Here is a 21,616-nt window from a genome sequence, read left to right as displayed (position 1 = left end):
TTTTAAATCGGATGAACATCCGATTTATAGGTGGCCGATTTAAAAAGTGGAATTGATTTTAAGTCAGCCCCCTTTACCCGATTTAAAATCATTTAATTTAAATCGGTTGAACCGATCTAAAATCTTTTAATTTACATCAGATGGTCCCATTTAAAAAAGGTTAACAAAAGTCAAAAATCTGATAATTTAAATCGGTTCACCCCATTTAAAATCTATCTGTTTTAATTTTTTTAAAACACAATTATGGTACTGAATTTAATATAATAATAAAAAATTTCATGAACATAGCCACTAATATGAAATATCATATAATCAAATTTCATATCAAACCTGTCATTGTTACAATATCGAACAAATCCAAAGTTCCAATATATAAAACCAAACAAAAGCTAAACATTGTTTCAAAGGATAGTTACTGACATAGAGGTTCTAGTAAAAGAAAGACCTAAACTATCCCTGTAACATCCCGCTCTTTACCTAATGGAAATTTTATCCGACAAACGTATCAGAGGACTAAGAGTCATGGAAAATAAGTATGGTAAAGAATGTTATGTGTGACGGAGGACATTATTAAGTGATATTAGTAAAGTATGGACTTATGTATTAGACTCAAGCTAAACACGTTTAAAGCAAGGGCAATTGGGTAATTGCACGTGGTAAGGATATTTATTTGGTTTTCTCCCAAAATATCTCATTCCTTTCCATCTTTCCTCTCTCTAGGTTTGGGGAAAAAGGAATTGCTCTTCCTTCTCTCTACTCTTCTCCATCGCCCTCTTCCCTCACTCACTCCATCAATCCTTTCCAAATCTTTCTCTTTTTATGGCAAGCTTCTAAATTATGTTCTCTCATCATCTCTTGGGTTAAGGAAACTTGGGGTTTTGTTTGATTTCTCTATGTCTCATCTCAAAAATGGATTCAAGAGTTAGGGTTTGGTTTTGTGGTAATATGGAAGATGGTTCAAGCTAGGTTTACTTCAAGATTAAGAATCATGGTGTTTGTGTGTCAAGAAAGAGCAATAGGATGGATTGGATTAAGTCAAGGAAACAAGTGTTCAAGAGCTAGGATGGGAGATTGCTTGAGCTAGAGGCTTGGAGCTATCACAAGAACATGTCTAGGTGAGTTCTATAGATAGATTACCCACCCTTGGGATTGATTAATCTTGTAGAAAATCATGATTCTATGTTAGTTTAAATTTTATGGAACTTTAGTACCCCAAGCCAATCCTAGTTTTTTATATGTTAAAATTGCCATGAGATATGTTTAAATAAGTCTATGTATGTTGTTGGATGGATTTGGTGCATTACAGGGTCGAATTGGACGAGTTTTGGGTCGAAAATGGCGAAAACCCGCGGCCGGAACACGCGAAAACGCAGAATTCGCAGCGCTGCGCCTGACCAAGGGCGCTAGGCGCCCACAAGTCAGGGAGCCAGCGCTAGGCGCCCTCCCTCTGGCGCCAGGCGCCCCAGACAGGACAACGTTCGCGTTGTTCTGCGCTCGGGTGCTTGGGGGCAGTCGCGTGCGGGTCCGTAGCGATCGTTTCGAAGTGTTCTTTCACTGTTTTTACTTATCTTTCTACTGGAACAAGTTTGGCTTTATCAAATCATGAAATTTGTAAACGGCTCGTAACTTGGGTTTATGGCATTTTCGGTCCTTAGAAAGTATTGAAAATTTGCACGCATCGTCAATTGATCCTTGCATCCTTAATCGTGGCAATCTTAGCATGTAACACGAGGGTGGCTCAAGAGAGCTTAAGTATGATGGGGTAGTAATAAGCTAAGAAAGGGAATGTATGTAGAGCCTCGGCTTAGCTAGTCGAGAATTAGTATGTTTAGCAAGAATCCCTAGAAAGATAAGACGCGAAGTGTAATCTCTTCGCACAAGAGCTAGTATGATTTAGCAAGTACGTAAGCCGTGGTTTGACTAGTTAGTCTCTTCACCATGATTAGGTATGTTTATGAACAAGTATAGGTTACCAATAATCGGATCGATCAAGGTTCCGAGGTAAACATGTATGTATGATTATGTTTAACTTATGCACGACAAGACCATGATTAATATGTGTAGGTGGCATGTCTCTTGCTATCCACATCAGGGGGATACAAGGGGTTCTCGTAATGAGAACGATTCAAGCCGTAAGGGACCCGCATGTCACCGAGTAAGCAAGACGTAGGTGTTCGTGTCTCTTGTTATCCACGCCAGGGGGATACGGGAGGTTCTCGATCTAAGGGGAACGGTTTAAGCCGCAAGGGACCCGCACGACACCGAGGGAGTCCGATGTACGTACATCGGTCATGTATGGGATTGATCTCGGGGTTACTCCACCCGGGACTATCCGTAAAATGAATCAAGATAATAACTGTTTGTTCAACGCTAACCTAATGAATGAACTTAGATACGTTTATGCACGATATGTTTATGTTATGTTTATGTAAGAATGAATTCATGCACGTTTATGTTTAAGAACAAGAGCATGAAATGCTATTAGACGAGAGCAAGATATGTATAGGACAAGTAAAGAATATGATACCGGTGACGATCTTAGGTTCCCTAATCGTCCGGTTTAGAAACATGTCATGATATGCTACGTTATTTATGTTTAGGCCTTGTTACGTATAGAGTACACTTGGCATGCGGTTCTAGGTTCCCCTCGACCGCCATGACACGTATAGGTGAGAAGCCTATAACACGCGAGATATGACTATGACGGCCCTAGTATGCACTACCGTCTAAGTATGCATGTCCCCACACACGTATAATCAACCGTCAGGTTGTAATGTAGACACGTGGTGACCGTAGGTTTCCCCTCGAGGTTACCTATAGCCTAGGAATTAGGGGAACTCACTGAGACATTATGTCTCATCCCAATCCTTAATTGTTTCAGATAAGCAGGATGTTTATGCATGTTCGGAGCCGGATGAATATTACTTCAAGGGTTCGTTTGTAAAGCTGCAGGACGATATGGACATCAAGGATGTATTTTTATGTATGGAAGAGTTGTGTTGTATTATTATTTATACGAACGTAACTTGATGTAAATATTATTCATTCGAAGTTTTTAATTGTTGTATATTTTAATGTATCCAGTACTAATATTAACGCATGTGCCAGACTTTCTAGATACGTCTGGTATGGGTGTTACACTTGGTATCAGAGCAGGTCGATTCAGATCGTGCCTTGGGTCATTAGATTACAACTAAGGTAGTGGGACCATTGGGTTCCAGGTAAAAGTTCTAATTGTTGTTGTTAGTTGAGCCTGATCAACTCAATTAGCATTCGACGATTGGAATGGATGCCTGAGAGCTGAATAGGACCCAGGAGGAACGAAGTATGTGATGGAGATGCACTGGAAGGTGTGAACTCGGATAAATATTAGTAAGAGTTTGATCGTGCCAAAAGGTGGTCGGTGAACTAAGCAAGCACAAGTGTGAATCCTCCGGGAATGTAAGACATGTTAAGAAAGAACGCTCCGACAAATTCGAGTATGATGTTAGTGATACTTTAAGTATCCGTAAGTGAAGAAGTTGGATATATATATTCTGGAACGTAAGTGTGAGACTACAATTGAGGGATTAGTCAACACATGTTGATGGAATTAGTAAGCTCTCAGGGATTGAGATATGAGAACAAAGATTTATATGTTCAGCGAGAATAAGGTTCTAATAGTGAATGAAGTTGAGCACATGTATGTTGGATGAAGATGAAGTCTTATGTGGAATTTTTATGTCAAGTGATATGATGAACAAGACGATGGTTCCTAATGTGCCGTGACTTGAATTGATTGGTGTTAATGCTTGTCGTGCAACAGTTATGAAATTATTTTTTTTATGATGACCAGAATGAATGATGTGCATCAGATTACTTGAGAAAATGAGATTTTTATGTGAAGTATGTTTTCTTGAAAACTAATTTTTAGAAAATACGCCAATAGCGAAAATTTCGCTAATAGCGAAATTACTCTAGAGGATTTTGCTAATAGCGAAACTGGGGCGAAATTTTTTAGTTTTTCCAAAAAAAACTGTCATTTTGGTCTCTAGGGCCTTAGTAGCTATTGGGGGTTGTTTTTACAATCTTTTAGGTAACCAACACTCTCTATAACATCAAGTATCGAATGCACATCACATCCTATGATTTCTAAGGAAGAAAATGCATGGACAACTATTAACGGAATCAATCCGGTTCAAGGTAACATTAAAAGTTAACGTGGCAGGAGCTGGCGAAGAACTTGGGTCAAGAGTTTTAAGGTTTGACTTATGGAACGGATTAAGTGGATGCAAAGACATGAGATGGAAAGTAAAGTGGTAGATAATTATACGAATGTCACAAGATTTTTAGGTTTTATGAAGTCATGAGTACCCCCGGATCTATGTTTTGCTTAATTGAATTGCTAAAGCCCGTTAAATGTTGAATTCAAAAGTTTACAAGATTTTAGAAAGGTAGACACATATGGGTGATTGGAGTTGATGTTTATAGATTTTAAAATGGAATTTTGTAGGTACCGGTTGTTACGACTCACGTAGAGTGGGCTAAATTCACGGGAACTAAAGTTAGATGACACAGTTGTGTTGTCAACTTATTCTGTGATTTCAGAGCAACGACTGGGGCCAAACTTGTTACGTTTTTATATAAAGAGAAATTGTCAACGCCAATGACCCGTGTGTTGTATTATAATGTTTTCTTAAAGAAAGAATTTAACGAGCAAGCATCCGTTGATTACGCAAAACATAGTATACGAGAATACAGGGATGCAATGAAGCAAGATCAAGAAAAGCATGTATAATTTATGATGAGTCTTCTATGGGAAATTCGAGATTGCTCGGAGACAAGTTTAAAGTACGATAAGTATATGTCATAAGGTAAACTCAACTAAGGAGAAAGTAGGGTCTATCCTCAAGTAAAGTATTATGGTGATGTGACAAGTCTACCGTGAGATTCAACCTTATAAGGTAATGAAAGGTGTAAGATTTTGGCATTGGTTACCACATGATAGGTCTTGACAAGAGTTCAAGAAGATGATGCTCATATGTAAAGTTTCAGTTGTCTTAATGGATTAGAATATTGGTTAAAGCTAACTGGTGGGAATCAGAGTGGCGCAACGAAAGTTAATAGATAAAGTTTCGGACAGTAACCATGGAACTTGAAATTAAGAGTCTTCTTAAGAGGTATTATGGAACAAGCGAGGAGTTCTCGGAATATTGAATAAGTAATGAGACTGATCCGGTCAGCGAAGAATATGACAAAGGCATAATGGATATGACTTTATTTAAGTATGATAAGAAGGATATATGTAGGGATATGTGCTATGACAAAAAAAAAAAATGCAGGTAAGAGTCGAAAGGTTTCTTTTTGCAACTCAAATCAAAGATTGAATTATCAAGTGTGAGGCCGGTATTAAAAGAAGAAGTGTTATGCAGGATGAGGTGACATTGTGTGAACGTAACCGGATATGATATTTTGAAGATTCACGTTATTTGTTCTCAGAATGAGGAGATGAGATAATGTTATGAGGGTCAAGGATCCTATATGAATTATGTTATGCAATTATGCGAGTCTCCAAGATATGCATGTAAGTCAAGAAAGAATAAGAAAGAAGTTACTTTAAAGTTCAAGAATTTCATTCTGGATGGAGATATAAATCATGAGTTATGCACGATTAAGTGCATACTCTCTTATGTCAGACCTGTTAAACGATCACGATACTTGCTATGAAGATTTCGAACTATGATTTAAAAACTCTTAAATTTAAAATGGGTATTGAGAGACTTGGAAACGAAATTATTTAAACATGACAATTTTTCACAAAATTCTTTTAAAAGATTATGTCTCTATTCGTTCCAAGGATCCGAATACTCATGTTTAGAAAACTTTTTAAAGTAATATGTTAGCACGAGTATCGTTATGATTTAACAAGAAGCGACATTAGGAAGTATGCGATTGTTATGGTGAGTAAGATGTGTTGATGTAACCAACAAAGTTGCTCGAAAAGTATTATGAAGCGCACAAGTATATGATAAGAGTATTCAAATGCAAAAGGTTTAACTCGGAAGTTTTAAGAGCATGTAAGTTACGAGATGGGTTGATGAATGTTATATGTATAGGCGTAATTAATTTCACCTCTCTATGACAAGTTATATGAGTCATCCATAAATTTGGGTGCAATAGGAATGGTAATGAGATCGAAAGATTTCTTAAGACTCTGAAAAGAGACAAGAGATTTGTAGAATCGTCAAGATAAGTATGTTGGAGTGAGGAAAATGTCTCAAGGTACACTAAGTAGACTGATGTATGAATTATACGTTACACGATAGGATTATGTATACATGAAAAGATGTTTTAACGTTACAAGTAAGCACTGCAGGGCAAACCTGGTTTCTGGTAGGATTCCAGTTAAAAGGCGAATCCTGAGTGTTCATGTTTATGACAAGATACCATTAGGAATGGTTATGTTAAGCGGGTAAGATCCGAGTTTGAGACAATAAGTTTATGTGTAGCAAGGTAAGTTCTGAATCATGATATACTGAGAAAACTCTAAGTTTGAGTGATATTAACACCAAGAAGGCTATGCTCTGTTGCATGTGGGTTAAGAAACAAGATGATTGGTAGTCGATCTCTAAATTTCGAGGACGAAATTTCTTTAAGGGGGGTAGAATGTAACATCCCGCTCTTTACCTAATGGAAATTTTATCCGACAAACGTATCAGAGGACTAAGAGTCATGGAAAATAAGTATGGTAAAGAATGTTATGTGTGACGGAGGACATTATTAAGTGATATTAGTAAAGTATGGACTTATGTATTAGACTCAAGCTAAACACGTTTAAAGCAAGGGCAATTGGGTAATTGCACGTGGTAAGGATATTTATTTGGTTTTCTCCCAAAATATCTCATTCCTTTCCATCTTTCCTCTCTCTAGGTTTGGGGAAAAAGGAATTGCTCTTCCTTCTCTCTACTCTTCTCCATCGCCCTCTTCCCTCACTCACTCCATCAATCCTTTCCAAATCTTTCTCTTTTTATGGCAAGCTTCTAAATTATGTTCTCTCATCATCTCTTGGGTTAAGGAAACTTGGGGTTTTGTTTGATTTCTCTATGTCTCATCTCAAAAATGGATTCAAGAGTTAGGGTTTGGTTTTGTGGTAATATGGAAGATGGTTCAAGCTAGGTTTACTTCAAGATTAAGAATCATGGTGTTTGTGTGTCAAGAAAGAGCAATAGGATGGATTGGATTAAGTCAAGGAAACAAGTGTTCAAGAGCTAGGATGGGAGATTGCTTGAGCTAGAGGCTTGGAGCTATCACAAGAACATGTCTAGGTGAGTTCTATAGATAGATTACCCACCCTTGGGATTGATTAATCTTGTAGAAAATCATGATTCTATGTTAGTTTAAATTTTATGGAACTTTAGTACCCCAAGCCAATCCTAGTTTTTTATATGTTAAAATTGCCATGAGATATGTTTAAATAAGTCTATGTATGTTGTTGGATGGATTTGGTGCATTACAGGGTCGAATTGGACGAGTTTTGGGTCGAAAATGGCGAAAACCCGCGGCCGGAACACGCGAAAACGCAGAATTCGCAGCGCTGCGCCTGACCAAGGGCGCTAGGCGCCCACAAGTCAGGGAGCCAGCGCTAGGCGCCCTCCCTCTGGCGCCAGGCGCCCCAGACAGGACAACGTTCGCGTTGTTCTGCGCTCGGGTGCTTGGGGGCAGTCGCGTGCGGGTCCGTAGCGATCGTTTCGAAGTGTTCTTTCACTGTTTTTACTTATCTTTCTACTGGAACAAGTTTGGCTTTATCAAATCATGAAATTTGTAAACGGCTCGTAACTTGGGTTTATGGCATTTTCGGTCCTTAGAAAGTATTGAAAATTTGCACGCATCGTCAATTGATCCTTGCATCCTTAATCGTGGCAATCTTAGCATGTAACACAAGGGTGGCTCAAGAGAGCTTAAGTATGATGGGGTAGTAATAAGCTAAGAAAGGGAATGTATGTAGAGCCTCGGCTTAGCTAGTCGAGAATTAGTATGTTTAGCAAGAATCCCTAGAAAGATAAGACGCGAAGTGTAATCTCTTCGCACAAGAGCTAGTATGATTTAGCAAGTACGTAAGCCGTGGTTTGACTAGTTAGTCTCTTCACCATGATTAGGTATGTTTATGAACAAGTATAGGTTACCAATAATCGGATCGATCAAGGTTCCGAGGTAAACATGTATGTATGATTATGTTTAACTTATGCACGACAAGACCATGATTAATATGTGTAGGTGGCATGTCTCTTGCTATCCACATCAGGGGGATACAAGGGGTTCTCGTAATGAGAACGATTCAAGCCGTAAGGGACCCGCATGTCACCGAGTAAGCAAGACGTAGGTGTTCGTGTCTCTTGTTATCCACGCCAGGGGGATACGGGAGGTTCTCGATCTAAGGGGAACGGTTTAAGCCGCAAGGGACCCGCACGACACCGAGGGAGTCCGATGTACGTACATCGGTCATGTATGGGATTGATCTCGGGGTTACTCCACCCGGGACTATCCGTAAAATGAATCAAGATAATAACTGTTTGTTCAACGCTAACCTAATGAATGAACTTAGATACGTTTATGCACGATATGTTTATGTTATGTTTATGTAAGAATGAATTCATGCACGTTTATGTTTAAGAACAAGAGCATGAAATGCTATTAGACGAGAGCAAGATATGTATAGGACAAGTAAAGAATATGATACCGGTGACGATCTTAGGTTCCCTAATCGTCCGGTTTAGAAACATGTCATGATATGCTACGTTATTTATGTTTAGGCCTTGTTACGTATAGAGTACACTTGGCATGCGGTTCTAGGTTCCCCTCGACCGCCATGACACGTATAGGTGAGAAGCCTATAACACGCGAGATATGACTATGACGGCCCTAGTATGCACTACCGTCTAAGTATGCATGTCCCCACACACGTATAATCAACCGTCAGGTTGTAATGTAGACACGTGGTGACCGTAGGTTTCCCCTCGAGGTTACCTATAGCCTAGGAATTAGGGGAACTCACTGAGACATTATGTCTCATCCCAATCCTTAATTGTTTCAGATAAGCAGGATGTTTATGCATGTTCGGAGCCGGATGAATATTACTTCAAGGGTTCGTTTGTAAAGCTGCAGGACGATATGGACATCAAGGATGTATTTTTATGTATGGAAGAGTTGTGTTGTATTATTATTTATACGAACGTAACTTGATGTAAATATTATTCATTCGAAGTTTTTAATTGTTGTATATTTTAATGTATCCAGTACTAATATTAACGCATGTGCCAGACTTTCTAGATACGTCTGGTATGGGTGTTACAATCCCTATACAAGATTTGGGGAAGAAAGGAAGGAGGTGAAGACCACCAATGAGAAGAGTGCATGGCAAGAACTTGGCCATTCTTAGCCAAATACATCAATGCGATGTTCACCTGTGTTTCATCAACAAGCTCTCCTGCATGTTTCCGATTAATCTAGATACCAATAAATGGAAATAAAAAATTAATATCAAGGAAATATTAAATGAAATGAATGAATATTATGGATTGATGAATACGACAACATTTTGAAGACGACTAAATGACGAGCTTCTTTTGTTTTTAGTCAAGTAGTCCAATGGCCAAAATTTTATCCCATAAGATGAATAAATGGAGAATCTTGGATTCAAACCTCGGCCCCTGTATATTGCAGTGTCCTTACCAACTTTGATATACTCACGAGAAAAACTAGCTTTACTACTATTCAACTACATAAATATCATAGAAACATAAAGCATCATTAAAGAAATCCAGGCTTGGTGAAAACATTTCTTATCAATCAAAGTGTAATAACACTTGTATTAACTATCTCTTGGTTTGTCAAGTCAATCCAAACAAACCCATCAATAATTCTAATGAACATATAAACAAATTGGCTATAAATAACAGAGAAATTGAAAGCAGAAAATACCATAGCTAATATTGCATCCATTACTTGTCTATTCAATTCATTGTATGCCTGAGATAAATAAAATGAAGTAGACCAAGAGTTAAACAAGGGGAAAAAGAGGAAAACAAAGTACAATTAGAAGAAAGGACAAAAGTTGTAATGTAACAGTTAATAGTGTAAACAGCTAGTCTCAATTTATTTCAGTCAAATGAACTTTCTACTATAAATTCATGTCCTATGTATAAAACCAGCATCTCATAACCTGAAACTAAATATAAGGGAAAACCCAGACTTACTTCTGATTCAAAAGTTAAAGCATCTCCCTGTTAAGTAAATCGCTCCTTTGTTCTGCAAGTTATCAAGAAAATCCAGGGTCTCTAGTCCCTCTATCCGAACTTCACTGAAATCATGCAAATAAACTAGTTAGGCGCGCTATCTAAACGTGCATTAATACCACATCGAATTTTTAGAAAGTAAAGCGAAAAAGAACAAGAAATATATGGGGATAGATAAAACCAAGAAACATATGTTGGTAGGTACCACTGTTTTTAACTTCACCAACTGAGTTGGGAAATAGAACTAAACTTAAATATTTCACAAAGTACCGAACACATGACTAAATTTAACTGAACAAAATAACCGAATTTGCAAGCTACAAATTTCATTCAACAAATTACAGAAGCATATTGTTTCAACATCACAGCACACTACAAAAATTTGCATTTCTGCACTCTGCACCATCATGTACCAAAATCCAAACTTGTTTTTGTAAGTTCAAAACCAACTTTCAGATTTGACATAACTACACTACAAGTACAACTGAGAACATGAAGGAAAAGTAAATGTTTTTTTTTTATAAATCAGAGAAAAATTGGGATGTATGATCCTGGTGGGTTAAATAGCTTCATAAGAGCCGAACTCAAATGGAAAATTGGGATGTATGATCCTGGTGGGTTAAATAACCCAAGTGGGTTTGATTTGTATGTTTATTTTCTTTGTTATTTTGTTATGATATAATGGAATTATGTAAAACAATGAGCAAAGACTAATGATAGATTGTATGCTAGTTGACTTTTAGTTACTTGCGTGTGTAGTGTTTCTGTTTGTTCCTTCCTACTAAGGTATTTCAACCAATAATTGTTTAGCTGCAGTAGATTAGTTAAGTTAAGGCCATGACATTGGTGGAATTTATTACCTCTATTTTTTTGTCGGGTTGTCTACTTGTGATCTGATACTTACCTAATATATATCATCTTATTTCCTTATTTAACTGCTTTGAGGAATTTATGTGAGTTCCTTATTGAAGTGATTGGGCATGGAAGCATAACAATTCTGGAAGAGTAGATTATGAATTAGTTACATTTTCTATTTCTATTAACATTTGGGTGATAGTTTGGTTATTCATGTTGTAGATTTTATTAGGGCAGAAGGCATACTCAATGGCTTGCATTTTGACTTGTATCTCTGACTATGCATTTTTGTAAATCTACATTCTTGTTATTCATTGTTTGGCTACTGGAGTCATCATCAGTACTAGTAGTGCGCCAACACAAAATTACAATTGACTTTATGGTCATGACTATACTCTATAAACTATTGCCTAAGTAGTGGCCTGATAGAAAATTCATTTTCATCACAATAACATAATTTTCATTATTTACCTTGAAAACTATATAGATTAAGAATTAAAAAGATAAAAGTATTAAACAAAATCATAACACAGATAAGCAATTGAAAATAAATATAATATACAAGAATATCATAATTAGATCACTACACTTTACCCGTGAGCATGGTTCATGTTGCGGAACTAATTGACATCCTGACTTTGCCAATCCACAACAGTGACTCATTCATTCTTTGTCTAATTTATCAAAAACAAATAGGTATTAAGTGTACGATGGACATAGAAAAAAGGTAAACAACACAAATGTCACATCAGCTGCAAAATTCCAAACATCTTTACTGTTAGTTATTAGAAAATGACTAACCTAAAAAAAACCTGCAAATTTGCTGCATTTTTTGCTTCAGTACATGCTGCCACACAATCAAAAAACCATTTCTATCATTTGTCCGGCTGCAACACATTCAACATAATGCATCAACCCTAAAACGTCATGTTAGTTCTTACCTTTGAAATAAAGGAAAAATGTTCCAAAACTGCAAAAAATGCTCATAAAAAAACCAAAATTAGAAGACTTTGCTCAAAAATTGTAAAAAAAAAAAAAAATCTGAACGTTTTTTTATCGATACCTGATATTCCAGATCTTCATGTCTTCTTCAGAGGTTTAAGAATCAAATCAACAAAGGCTTTGCTCAAATTATTTGTTGGAAAAGGAGAAGGGTCGTCTTCAATGGCCCAAACCCGATTTCTAGCAAATCATTCCACAAATTTTGTTGATGACCAGACATAGTTTCTCTACTCCCCGACGAATTTGCCGTAAAAAACCCATTTGAAAGCCCAATTTAAAAAATTCAAACCCCCAACAAGCAAATCTCAATCCAAACCCTAACAAAAGAAAAACCAAAATAAAAATAAAAACTATAAATGACCGTAATCAATCTAAACAACAATAATAGTAACGATTAAACCACAAACCCATATAAAATACCAATCTTCTTTAAAATAACGTGGAAAATAAAACATGAAAAGAAATCAAAGTAAAGAGAATCGAATTTGAGTGAATAAAACCTCAATCGGGAAATTAAAGGAAGCATCGATGAGAATCAATTGGAAATTTAACGATAGCTTCGTGTAGATCTTCGAGATGAAGATTCTTCTACTTCAGATCGCAAACCCTAGATTTGGCAATCCATGAATCTCATGTAATTGAGAATAGCGATAACCAGAGAATCACACAGGATGAGAATTTAAGGGGTAGAAGGTGGAATCGCAGCATGGTGCGGCGCTGATTGGTGGCGATTGAAGAAAGAAGTGAAGAAAAGTTCGTGTTCTGAAGAGACAACACTCGCGTTGTGAAACCTGAAGAGAGAAAGTTCAGTGTTTTTTCTTTTATATTATTAATTTATTTTTGGTTAATTTAATAAAAACCTTTTTTTTAAGTCAGGTGGACCTATTTAAAAGTTATCTTAGTTAAAACCTTAGCACCAACTTATGTTTTTAAATCAGGTGGATATCAACCTATTTAATATCCCTGTTTTAAAAAGTGTTTTTTGTACTAGTGAAAAGTGAGAATAAAGAAAGAAGATGAGGGAACTACTAGAGAGAAGAGAGAGTGTTGAGAGAAGAAAGGAAGAAGAATGAAGTAAGAAGAAGAAATAAGAAATATGAGAGTTTTATGGTTTTGTAGAGAGAAAAGTATGTAGAGAGAGGAGAGAAGAGAAAGAAAAGGAACATAGAAAGATGAAAGAAGAGAAAAATTAGTGAAAGTGAAATATCTTTCTCTGAAGTGTGAATGAGTTCCTTATGGTGTGTATACATACATGCATATAAATAAGTAAAAAAAGATAGAGTATATAAGGTAAGTGTGTGTGGTGTAATCGTGTGGGAAGAAGAGGATAAGACTAGAGGCAGATATTTTCATCAAAGAGTAGATATTTTCTTTTAAAACCAATCTTGATTAGACCTAACTAGTTACACTTGGTTCTTTAAATTAATATAAGTTCTACCAATTTTCCCTAACCATAAACACTTAGTTACTTCTAAAAAAACTCATCTATCATAAATAATTTTATGAGTCTATACAAAAAATTTCATACAAAACAGAGTTTGTTTTAAAAATTAAGCGCGGTATAATTTCCGTTTGTGGAAGAGACTGAAAATTAAATTCTCGATAAATTTACCAAATTTTTTATCATGAGTCGCTATCAAGACAAAAACCACAAAATATTCATGCAGCGATAAAAAATCATCTTCAAAGGTATTATTTATTTTTATTTGAACAACAATTAAAATAGACATGGGAACATAATATTATTTTCTTAATATTTATTTATTTTTAGAAATACGTGTCTTACACTTTTAGTGACGGTCTTTGCCCGTCACTAAACGTCAAGTTTCTTGTAGGGAAAGCTCCAGCGTGCTTAGAAAATATCTGGCTTGAAAGCCAAGCCACTCATGATATTTCACATCTCTTTGAACCCAAGATATATCTTGAGAACTAAATTTGTTCTCATCCTTCAAAACAAACTTTAGATTTCAGAAATTGTCTCTCCCATGTGAAGTTAAACATGAGAATGCTAGAGGATTTCCTATTTGTGGTAACAAGGCCATAATGAGTTACACGGATCTGACACGACGAAACTCCTTGTTCCCATCAGTAACGTCCATTGCTGAAGGAATGCTCGTCTTTGGAAAACGTCCTTGATGCTTCCATTCTGACTGACTAAATTCTTGGAACTTATTTTAAGGTTAAAGTTTTGAGAGGCAAACTAAGCATATGTAGCACCGACACTTTAAAGTGAAAGCGTTTTAGTGTAACTGGATTCAACTTGAAATGTGTGGTTACTTTTAATTACATTTATTTTCTCAAATTGGTACTTCATAAAAAACTCTTCATAGAATGAAAGCTCATGTGTTCGGTGCCTGTGTCAGTGCTTCATAGAGATACTTGAAGATAATTCTTCTGAGATAATTTGCACCATTTACAAGAGATGCGAAGATAACATCAACTCCTGGCTCCACCTGTGCCACTCACTCCTTGTCTCCATCCACTTCCTCCGCCACTGCATCGGGTGCTGCTACAACTGTCTCTTGCACTCTATGGGTTCGCTTATCACTAGATGCCCCTACAAAGCTGTGCTCTGATATGATCTAACTCTAGTGAAATTGGCACGTAAATCGCCAGGGTATTGAACCCCTTCTAAGTTAGTTTCAAATTTAGGGCATGATATTGGTCTTTAATTATTGTAGGAACTAGACTCTGTGGGTTTGCATTGATTGTAACACCTCAAAACTTCAGTGATATATCCTTTATCTGCATGTGCCGGAAAGAAAATAGACACTCAGATTAACATTAATGCATTTGAATTTGTAATCATGTAACACAGATGCCAAAATTGTCTAAGTATCCTATCCTAACAGTAAAAAAATAATGACAACTAATGTCCAAGCAAATAAGACACTTTATATAATTGAAAATCCATTTAATGTACCTCATATATTTTGGGAAAACAAGTTACAGAACCTTTTGGAGGAATAATGTGTTTCTGTTTTTCTTGTTATCATTCGGCTTTGTCGACGAAACCTCCTTTTATATAGAGCAATTTCTTCCGTTCTTCAATTTATTTTCATGAGAATCTGAAAGAGAAGAACATTATATCATTAGTTCAAAGTGAGTACATCATGACTATTTATTAAAAGAATTGATGCGATTTAGTTATTAAATTTTTTGAAGCATAAAAGTCTAATTATGATGTGTTTTATGCACCGACGACTATAGTAATGGAGCCTTCTACTAGTATTTTTAAAATATAGAGTGTCCAACTTGTGGACTATGAAGCACTAATATAGATACTGACACTCGACACAACACATATACAAACACGAGACACTAACAATATAGTCATGATAGTGTCGTGTTGGTTTCAGATACAGATACATACCAGACATGCCATCGATCAGAAGTGTTGATGTTGCTTAGCTCACAAAAGTGTGTCACAGCTGTTACAAATACCATATTTTCATCATCTTTAGCTTTCAAGCTATTGTCTTTGGTTCCACATGGCTTCCTCAATTTAATGACCTATTTTTGCAGCCTATCATATAAAAAACCGTTCAATCACTGCAATATTCATAAAATAGTTAGGATACAAAAGATGCATCCTATCTTTACCACTTCTGTTAATTACAACATGTATGCATGTAACTTTTCCCATAGATGCCAATGGTGTTTATTTTCGGCATGTAAGCACGCTATATATCATGACCAAATGGAGCAGGCTTTACTTATAAACCTTTCCTTTTTGTAATATAAGTGCGGTTAATTATCATGTAACCAAAACAAAGATTGTTATTTATCTTAATGAATGAATATTGGCCAACTAAAATACACTAACATGGTTGGATGTGTATAATAATACCCTTTAAAGAGAAAACTATGAAAGTGTAGATTATATTTCATCAGTAATTCTGCTAAGTTATTAAAGTGGAATGAATATAATCTGATGCTGAGATTACATTGAAACATATTAATGAGAAGTACATATTCTGAAAATTTAAAAGAACATATTATGAATTAGAAAGGAACATAATCTGTCAGAAAGGTAATGATGTTTCAGTAATAATGATGAGTGGAAAGTATATTATCCACCTTTTTGAGTGGAAGGTTTATAAATCATATTCTATCAATTCCTAGCAATTACTAGGCAAAAGAAGATAAAGACATTACAGTGATTACAAAGCCTTAAATTAGAGAAAGATTGTAGCGAACTTATTATCTCTCTGATATCGTATTACTATTCCAGACAGAAGTAAATTGAAAATTATATTAATTATGAAATAATATGAATTACATGGAGGCATACACACAAGACTAATATGACTAATATATCAAATCAGAACGACTAACTAGCATTTCAATATGATCGCCATTAAGCATATGTTGTGAAATGCAGTGTCTTCTAACTATCTGCCCTTCTATGCACATTCTAGGTCGAGAGATAATATAGATGCTTGTTCAAATAGTTCATGTCTTATGCTTCCCTTTTTAGAGGCCTGTCGATTTCAGGAAAAAATTACTTCCCACTATGCAGTTGCAAACAAAACACTATTTTTTCTGTCTGAAAGTGTCTTTCCAAAATCATACGCGGTTTTAGAAAATTGTGGGACGAGTAAAATTGGATCCGAGTTAAATTGGATCCACGATATAAATATTTGAGTTACTGCACATTGTAGTGAATCCTATGATGATACTCTCATGAATAGTGAATTGTATAAGATAATAATAATATCAACATCCTCACATGTTAATTACATAGAATCTACAGTCACAGTTCAAATCAATTCACCAATTGTGTACTTCATACACATTCACCAATTGTGTATGAACATTGAAATTTAAAATAAGAAAGGTGTATGTTCAATCCGGCTTCCTTAATAAATATCCAACTTGAACTTCTTTTGTCAATGGCATGATCCAGTCACTATATAAATCAGCAACCAAGCTTGGATTGGTTTTGTACACAGGCTCAGTTTTTTGAGCCACTCCATAAGTCTTGGCCTTCATCGCCACACTCCTCTTAATTTCTTCTTCAACTTCAGGATATGTTAGCAATTCCATCAATCTATCCTTGTCCTGCAAAATCCTTGCGACAAAAGAAAGTTGATCATGCGAAAAATCCAGGTTACAACCATATATCACAAAAATGAAACCAGAAACAGTGTTATCAATCACAGATTGTGGTGAAGGTAGAAAAAATAGAAGGAATTCAATTTAAGCATGGCTCTAAGAGGTATTTGTACCTGTGCTATAATAGCAGCTTTGTAAGGATCAGGAGCAGCTTGGCCTACCGATTAATCAAGGAAATCACGCTTGTTGATGAAAAATATAATATAAGAGAAAAAATCATTCAGTGAATTCCTAGAGGTGGAGATAAATAAAAAAACAAAAAACAAAATCACATTTGATTAAGAAGTTAAAGAGCAGGTTAAACGAACAAACTCATGACATCTTAAATTTGAGAATTAAGAAACTGAATGGCTTCTTAAACTTGATAGTTAAGAGACTGAATGATTTGAGTTGAGAATTGAAAAAGTTTGATGAGCAGCAGCGGTGATTTCAAAACCCTATGAATTAGGGTTCTGGTATTTCCTATGACTTGTGCCAGAGCATATATACTAGTATAATTCTGGGCTCTTTTATTTATTTGAGGGAAGAATTTGGGCCCTTAAAAAATAATTTAGAAAATTGCTCTTTTAACTTCAAAAATTGATTTTTAACACCCTAAAAAAATCAAAATACCCACCACGATAGTTAACTGATGTTTTTGTCAGCCCTCTATTGGGTAGAATTTTTGTACCTAGGTTGCACATTTTGGAGGTTGCATGCATTCAATTTTTATTGTTTTTGGAAAAATTACATAGTTTCATATGAATTGAATCATTTCACAAAGTCGTGGAAATAATTTGAGTCATTTCACTCAATGTATAAACTGTTTTACTCCTCTTTAAGAAAAATATTTTGCTATATTTTTAAGTGAATTGTTTCATACACACGAGGTTTTTATGAATTGTTTGACTTATCGGATGTGTGGCTCTTGCACTATAGGGTTCTGGTTACCACTGGACCCCCCCTTAAACCTTTGCTATGATCTGATCTACCACCAGAGAAATAATTGGAGCGTAAATTGCAAGAAGGGTATTCAACTCCTTAGTTAGTTTCAGAGTAACAATATGATATCAGTCCTGTTTTTTGTTGGAACTGGACCCTGTGCAGGAGGGTTTGCATTGCTTGTTGAAAACATGGCCATAAGGAGTTACACAAATCTGACACGACAAAGCTTTTTGTTCCCATCCGTTACGTGCATTGCTGAAGGAAAGCTCATCTTTAGAAGACAACCATGATGCTTCCATTCTGACTAAATTCTTGGCACCTACTTTAACTTGAAATGTAGCACCGACACTTTAGAGTGAAAGAGTGTCAGTGTCGGTGGATTCAACTTGAAATATGTGGTTACATTCAATGATATTGTTTTTTTTTTCAAGCTAGTACTAGTATTGATGTGTTTGGTGCCTGAGTCGGTGCTTCATAGAACTAAACTAGTTAAAAAATAATTCAAATATTGTAATTTATTAACATACTTGAAGTGAATTATTCTGAGATCATTTCCACCAATAGGAAGAGACACAAAGATAACATAAGCCCCTGGCTCCACCTGTGCCACCCACTCCATGTCTCTATCCACTTCCTCCACCACTGCATCGGCGGCTGCTGCTACTACAGTCTCTTGCACTCTTTGGTCTGAACTGATCTAACACTAGTGAAATTGGCACGTAAATCGCAAGGGTATTCAACCCCTTCTAAGTAATTTTAAATTTGTATGAACTGGACCCTGTGTATGAGGGTTTGCATTGATAGTAAGCACCTCAAAACTTCAATGATATATCATTTATATTCTGCACCTATAACTATAGTAATGGAGCCTTCTATTACTTATTTATTATTTATTTATAAATATTGTCCTACTTTTGGACTATGAAGCACTATCATGGATACCAACTCTCGAAACAGCACATATACTAACAAGAGACACTAGTAATAATTTTAGAAAATAATAGTAATTGAATGTAAATGTGATATTGTCGTGTTGGTTTCAGACACTGATACATACCGGACATGTCATTGATCTGAAGTGTTGATGTTGCATAGCTCACAGAAGTGTGTCACAGCTGTTACGAATACCTAATTTTCATCATCTTTAGCTTAAAAACTAGTGTTTTTGGTTCCACAAGGCTTCCTCAACTTGATGAGCTCTTTAGCAGCCTATCCTATAAAAAACCGTTCAGTCACTGCAATTTCCAAAAATCATGAGCCTTAAAACCAACAAGACATTTACCAATGGTGTTTATTTTCTGCATGTAAGAACACCTCGTACAGCGAACCTCATATATAATGTCCAAATGGAGGAGGCTTTGCTTATAAATGTCTTCTTTTTGTCATATACTTTTAATTATCATGTACCAAAACAAAGATTGTTACTTATCATAATGCTGCATGTTTAATGAATTAAATTGACTAACCAAAAAACACTGATCAAATGGTTGGATGTTTATAGTATTACCCTTTAAAGGGAAAACTATAAAAGTGTGTTTAGATTTCATCGGCAATTCTGCTAAGTTATTTAAACAAGAATGAATAACCTCTGATGCTGAGATGGCTTTGGAACATATTAACAATTACAAGTATATACTCATTGGAGGAAATCTATTAAGCTTTAATAATCATTCCAATTAAAAACAACAAGAAGCCGCATATTGCAATTTTTACAATCTCTCATCAGAAACAGTTAGAATTTTTACTACCAAGAAGCTGCATATTTATCTGTGATACCTTTCTCTCAATGAAATATTGCAATTGCAACACAAGTCATTCATTTACTCTATCAATGGAAAACAATTAAATAAGTGCTTACAATAAGTCTGTTTAATTAAAAGGAAGGAGTTATTACTGAAAGAGACGGTAATTGTATGATTCTCTTATTCGTTTACTATGTTAAACTGAATGATACTTGATCACATGCAGGCATGTTAACTGCAAAAAGTAACAATATTGTAGTGGTGAACAAGTAGAACAATGCTGGGCACATAACAGAACAATGCTTTTGGAAATTGTTTTAGGAGTATGCTTCAATTTCATCTTGATAGAGAGACCCAAGTGAGGATTTATAACTGAAAATAGATATAATGAATGAGAAAGAGAGTCTTCTGCGTCTATGAGGAGCTTCATTGGTTCTGACGATGTTTGGGATTCACCCTCTTTTACAAGTTTTTTTTTCCTTCACCTATTGAATACATCTATTTGCAAAGAGTAGTAAAATGCTTATGTTATGCAGGTTGTAATAAGGAAAAAAAAATCTGTTTCCTCTGCTCTCAATTCTCATTATACTTTAATTTTCGTAAATCTTTCAGCTGTGTTCATTACTTATACCTACAATTCCTAACATAGTACAAGGAAACTAATATGCCTTTCTGTTTCACTTACACCACTAGCTTCCATGTAAAAATGGATAAAAATACATTAAGAATTACTTTTACATCCATTTTTGTCGAGTTGCGCATTATGCTTATTACCAGAATCCAGAATCTTAATAGAAACATTGATCATAATCCAGAATACATTATAAAGGAACATATTATGAATTAGAAAGGAACATAATCTGTCAAAAAGGTAATGATGTTTCAGTAATAATGATGAGTGGAAAGTATATTATCCACCTTTTTATGAGTGGAAGGTTTATAAATCATATTCTATCAATTCCTAGCTAGAGAAATGCTAGGGACACACCCACTAACACACTCTTTTAACACACCCAATAAAAACCAGCCATGTGTTCTATTTTTTCAATCCCATTTACCGGTTACCTATTCAATCAGTTGCTAAACATCATTTTATTTTATTTTTTAATAATTTACAAAACTGCATTCACCCTTTGCCTATTACATTCATCTTCTTCCCTTCACAATTTTCTACCGTTCATATCAGATGCATTCATCTTCTTCCCCTTCACAGTTCCATAATTCTTATTATATACAAATCTTCGAATTGCTAACCAATTTAGAAAGTCATGTGAAAAAGATTCACAAACAAAAGGGAGAGAATTCATAGTTTCTGAAACCCAAAACCCAAATCTGTTTTCTGGCTGATTCGGGTCCCAATCTATGTTGGTATCGCCTCTCTTTTCGCCCTCATCTTCAATTGCGCCACCGCCGGAATAGCTCTCGTCGCCGACACAGTCGATGTGAATTAAAAGAGTGTGTTAGTGGGTGTGTCCCTAGCATTTCTCTCCTAGCAATTACTATGCTTAATAATCACATGAAAGGAATTTGGTTGTTTACCTTATCATTCTTGTTTAAACACATAACTTGTACTTGATGGTTCTTTCATGCAAAATAAGATTGATAAACCTTTAATTAGAGAAAGATTGTAGCGAAATTATTATCTCTCTGATATCTTATTATTATTCCTGACAAGTAAATTGAAAATTATATTAATTATGAAAT

The 21,616-nt window shown here is 35.5% G+C and overlaps 3 long non-coding RNA genes and 1 pseudogene across 11 annotated transcripts; 2 read left to right on the top strand and 2 right to left on the bottom strand.

Annotated features, from left to right (window-relative positions):
* Window positions 1-693: 693 nt before the first annotated feature.
* On the top strand, window positions 694-3,071 carry LOC146898839 (uncharacterized). The gene is made up of 2 exons (XR_015021683.1): window positions 694-1,115; window positions 2,882-3,071. It is a non-coding gene; the product is annotated as an uncharacterized LOC146898839 (long non-coding RNA).
* Window positions 3,072-6,882: 3,811 nt separating this feature from the next.
* LOC146898838 (uncharacterized) lies at window positions 6,883-9,260 on the top strand. Its single transcript, XR_015021682.1, has 2 exons — window positions 6,883-7,304; window positions 9,071-9,260. It is a non-coding gene; the product is annotated as an uncharacterized LOC146898838 (long non-coding RNA).
* Window positions 9,171-12,921, bottom strand: LOC146898837 (uncharacterized). Of its 9 annotated transcripts, XR_015021676.1 has the most exons (8): window positions 12,629-12,921; window positions 12,190-12,445; window positions 12,068-12,096; window positions 11,928-11,973; window positions 11,721-11,800; window positions 10,233-10,336; window positions 9,958-10,005; window positions 9,329-9,482 (listed from the first exon to the last, which is right to left on the bottom strand). It is a non-coding gene; the product is annotated as an uncharacterized LOC146898837 (long non-coding RNA). The 9 variants fall into 9 exon arrangements; XR_015021675.1 differs by lacking the exon at window positions 12,068-12,096 and having other exon boundaries at window positions 11,928-12,043; XR_015021674.1 differs by lacking the exon at window positions 12,068-12,096 and having other exon boundaries at window positions 11,928-12,013.
* A 4,055-nt stretch (window positions 12,922-16,976) lies between these two features.
* On the bottom strand, window positions 16,977-18,469 carry LOC146898836 (chorismate mutase 1, chloroplastic pseudogene; annotated as a pseudogene).
* Window positions 18,470-21,616: the final 3,147 nt, after the last annotated feature.

Source organism: Medicago sativa, chromosome 8 (assembly GCF_051527215.1).
Source record: "Medicago sativa cultivar Bolivia chromosome 8, Bolivia_mono, whole genome shotgun sequence".
Taxonomy (NCBI): Eukaryota; Viridiplantae; Streptophyta; class Magnoliopsida; order Fabales; family Fabaceae; genus Medicago; species Medicago sativa.
This window is presented reverse-complemented; position numbering and strand designations above follow the sequence as displayed.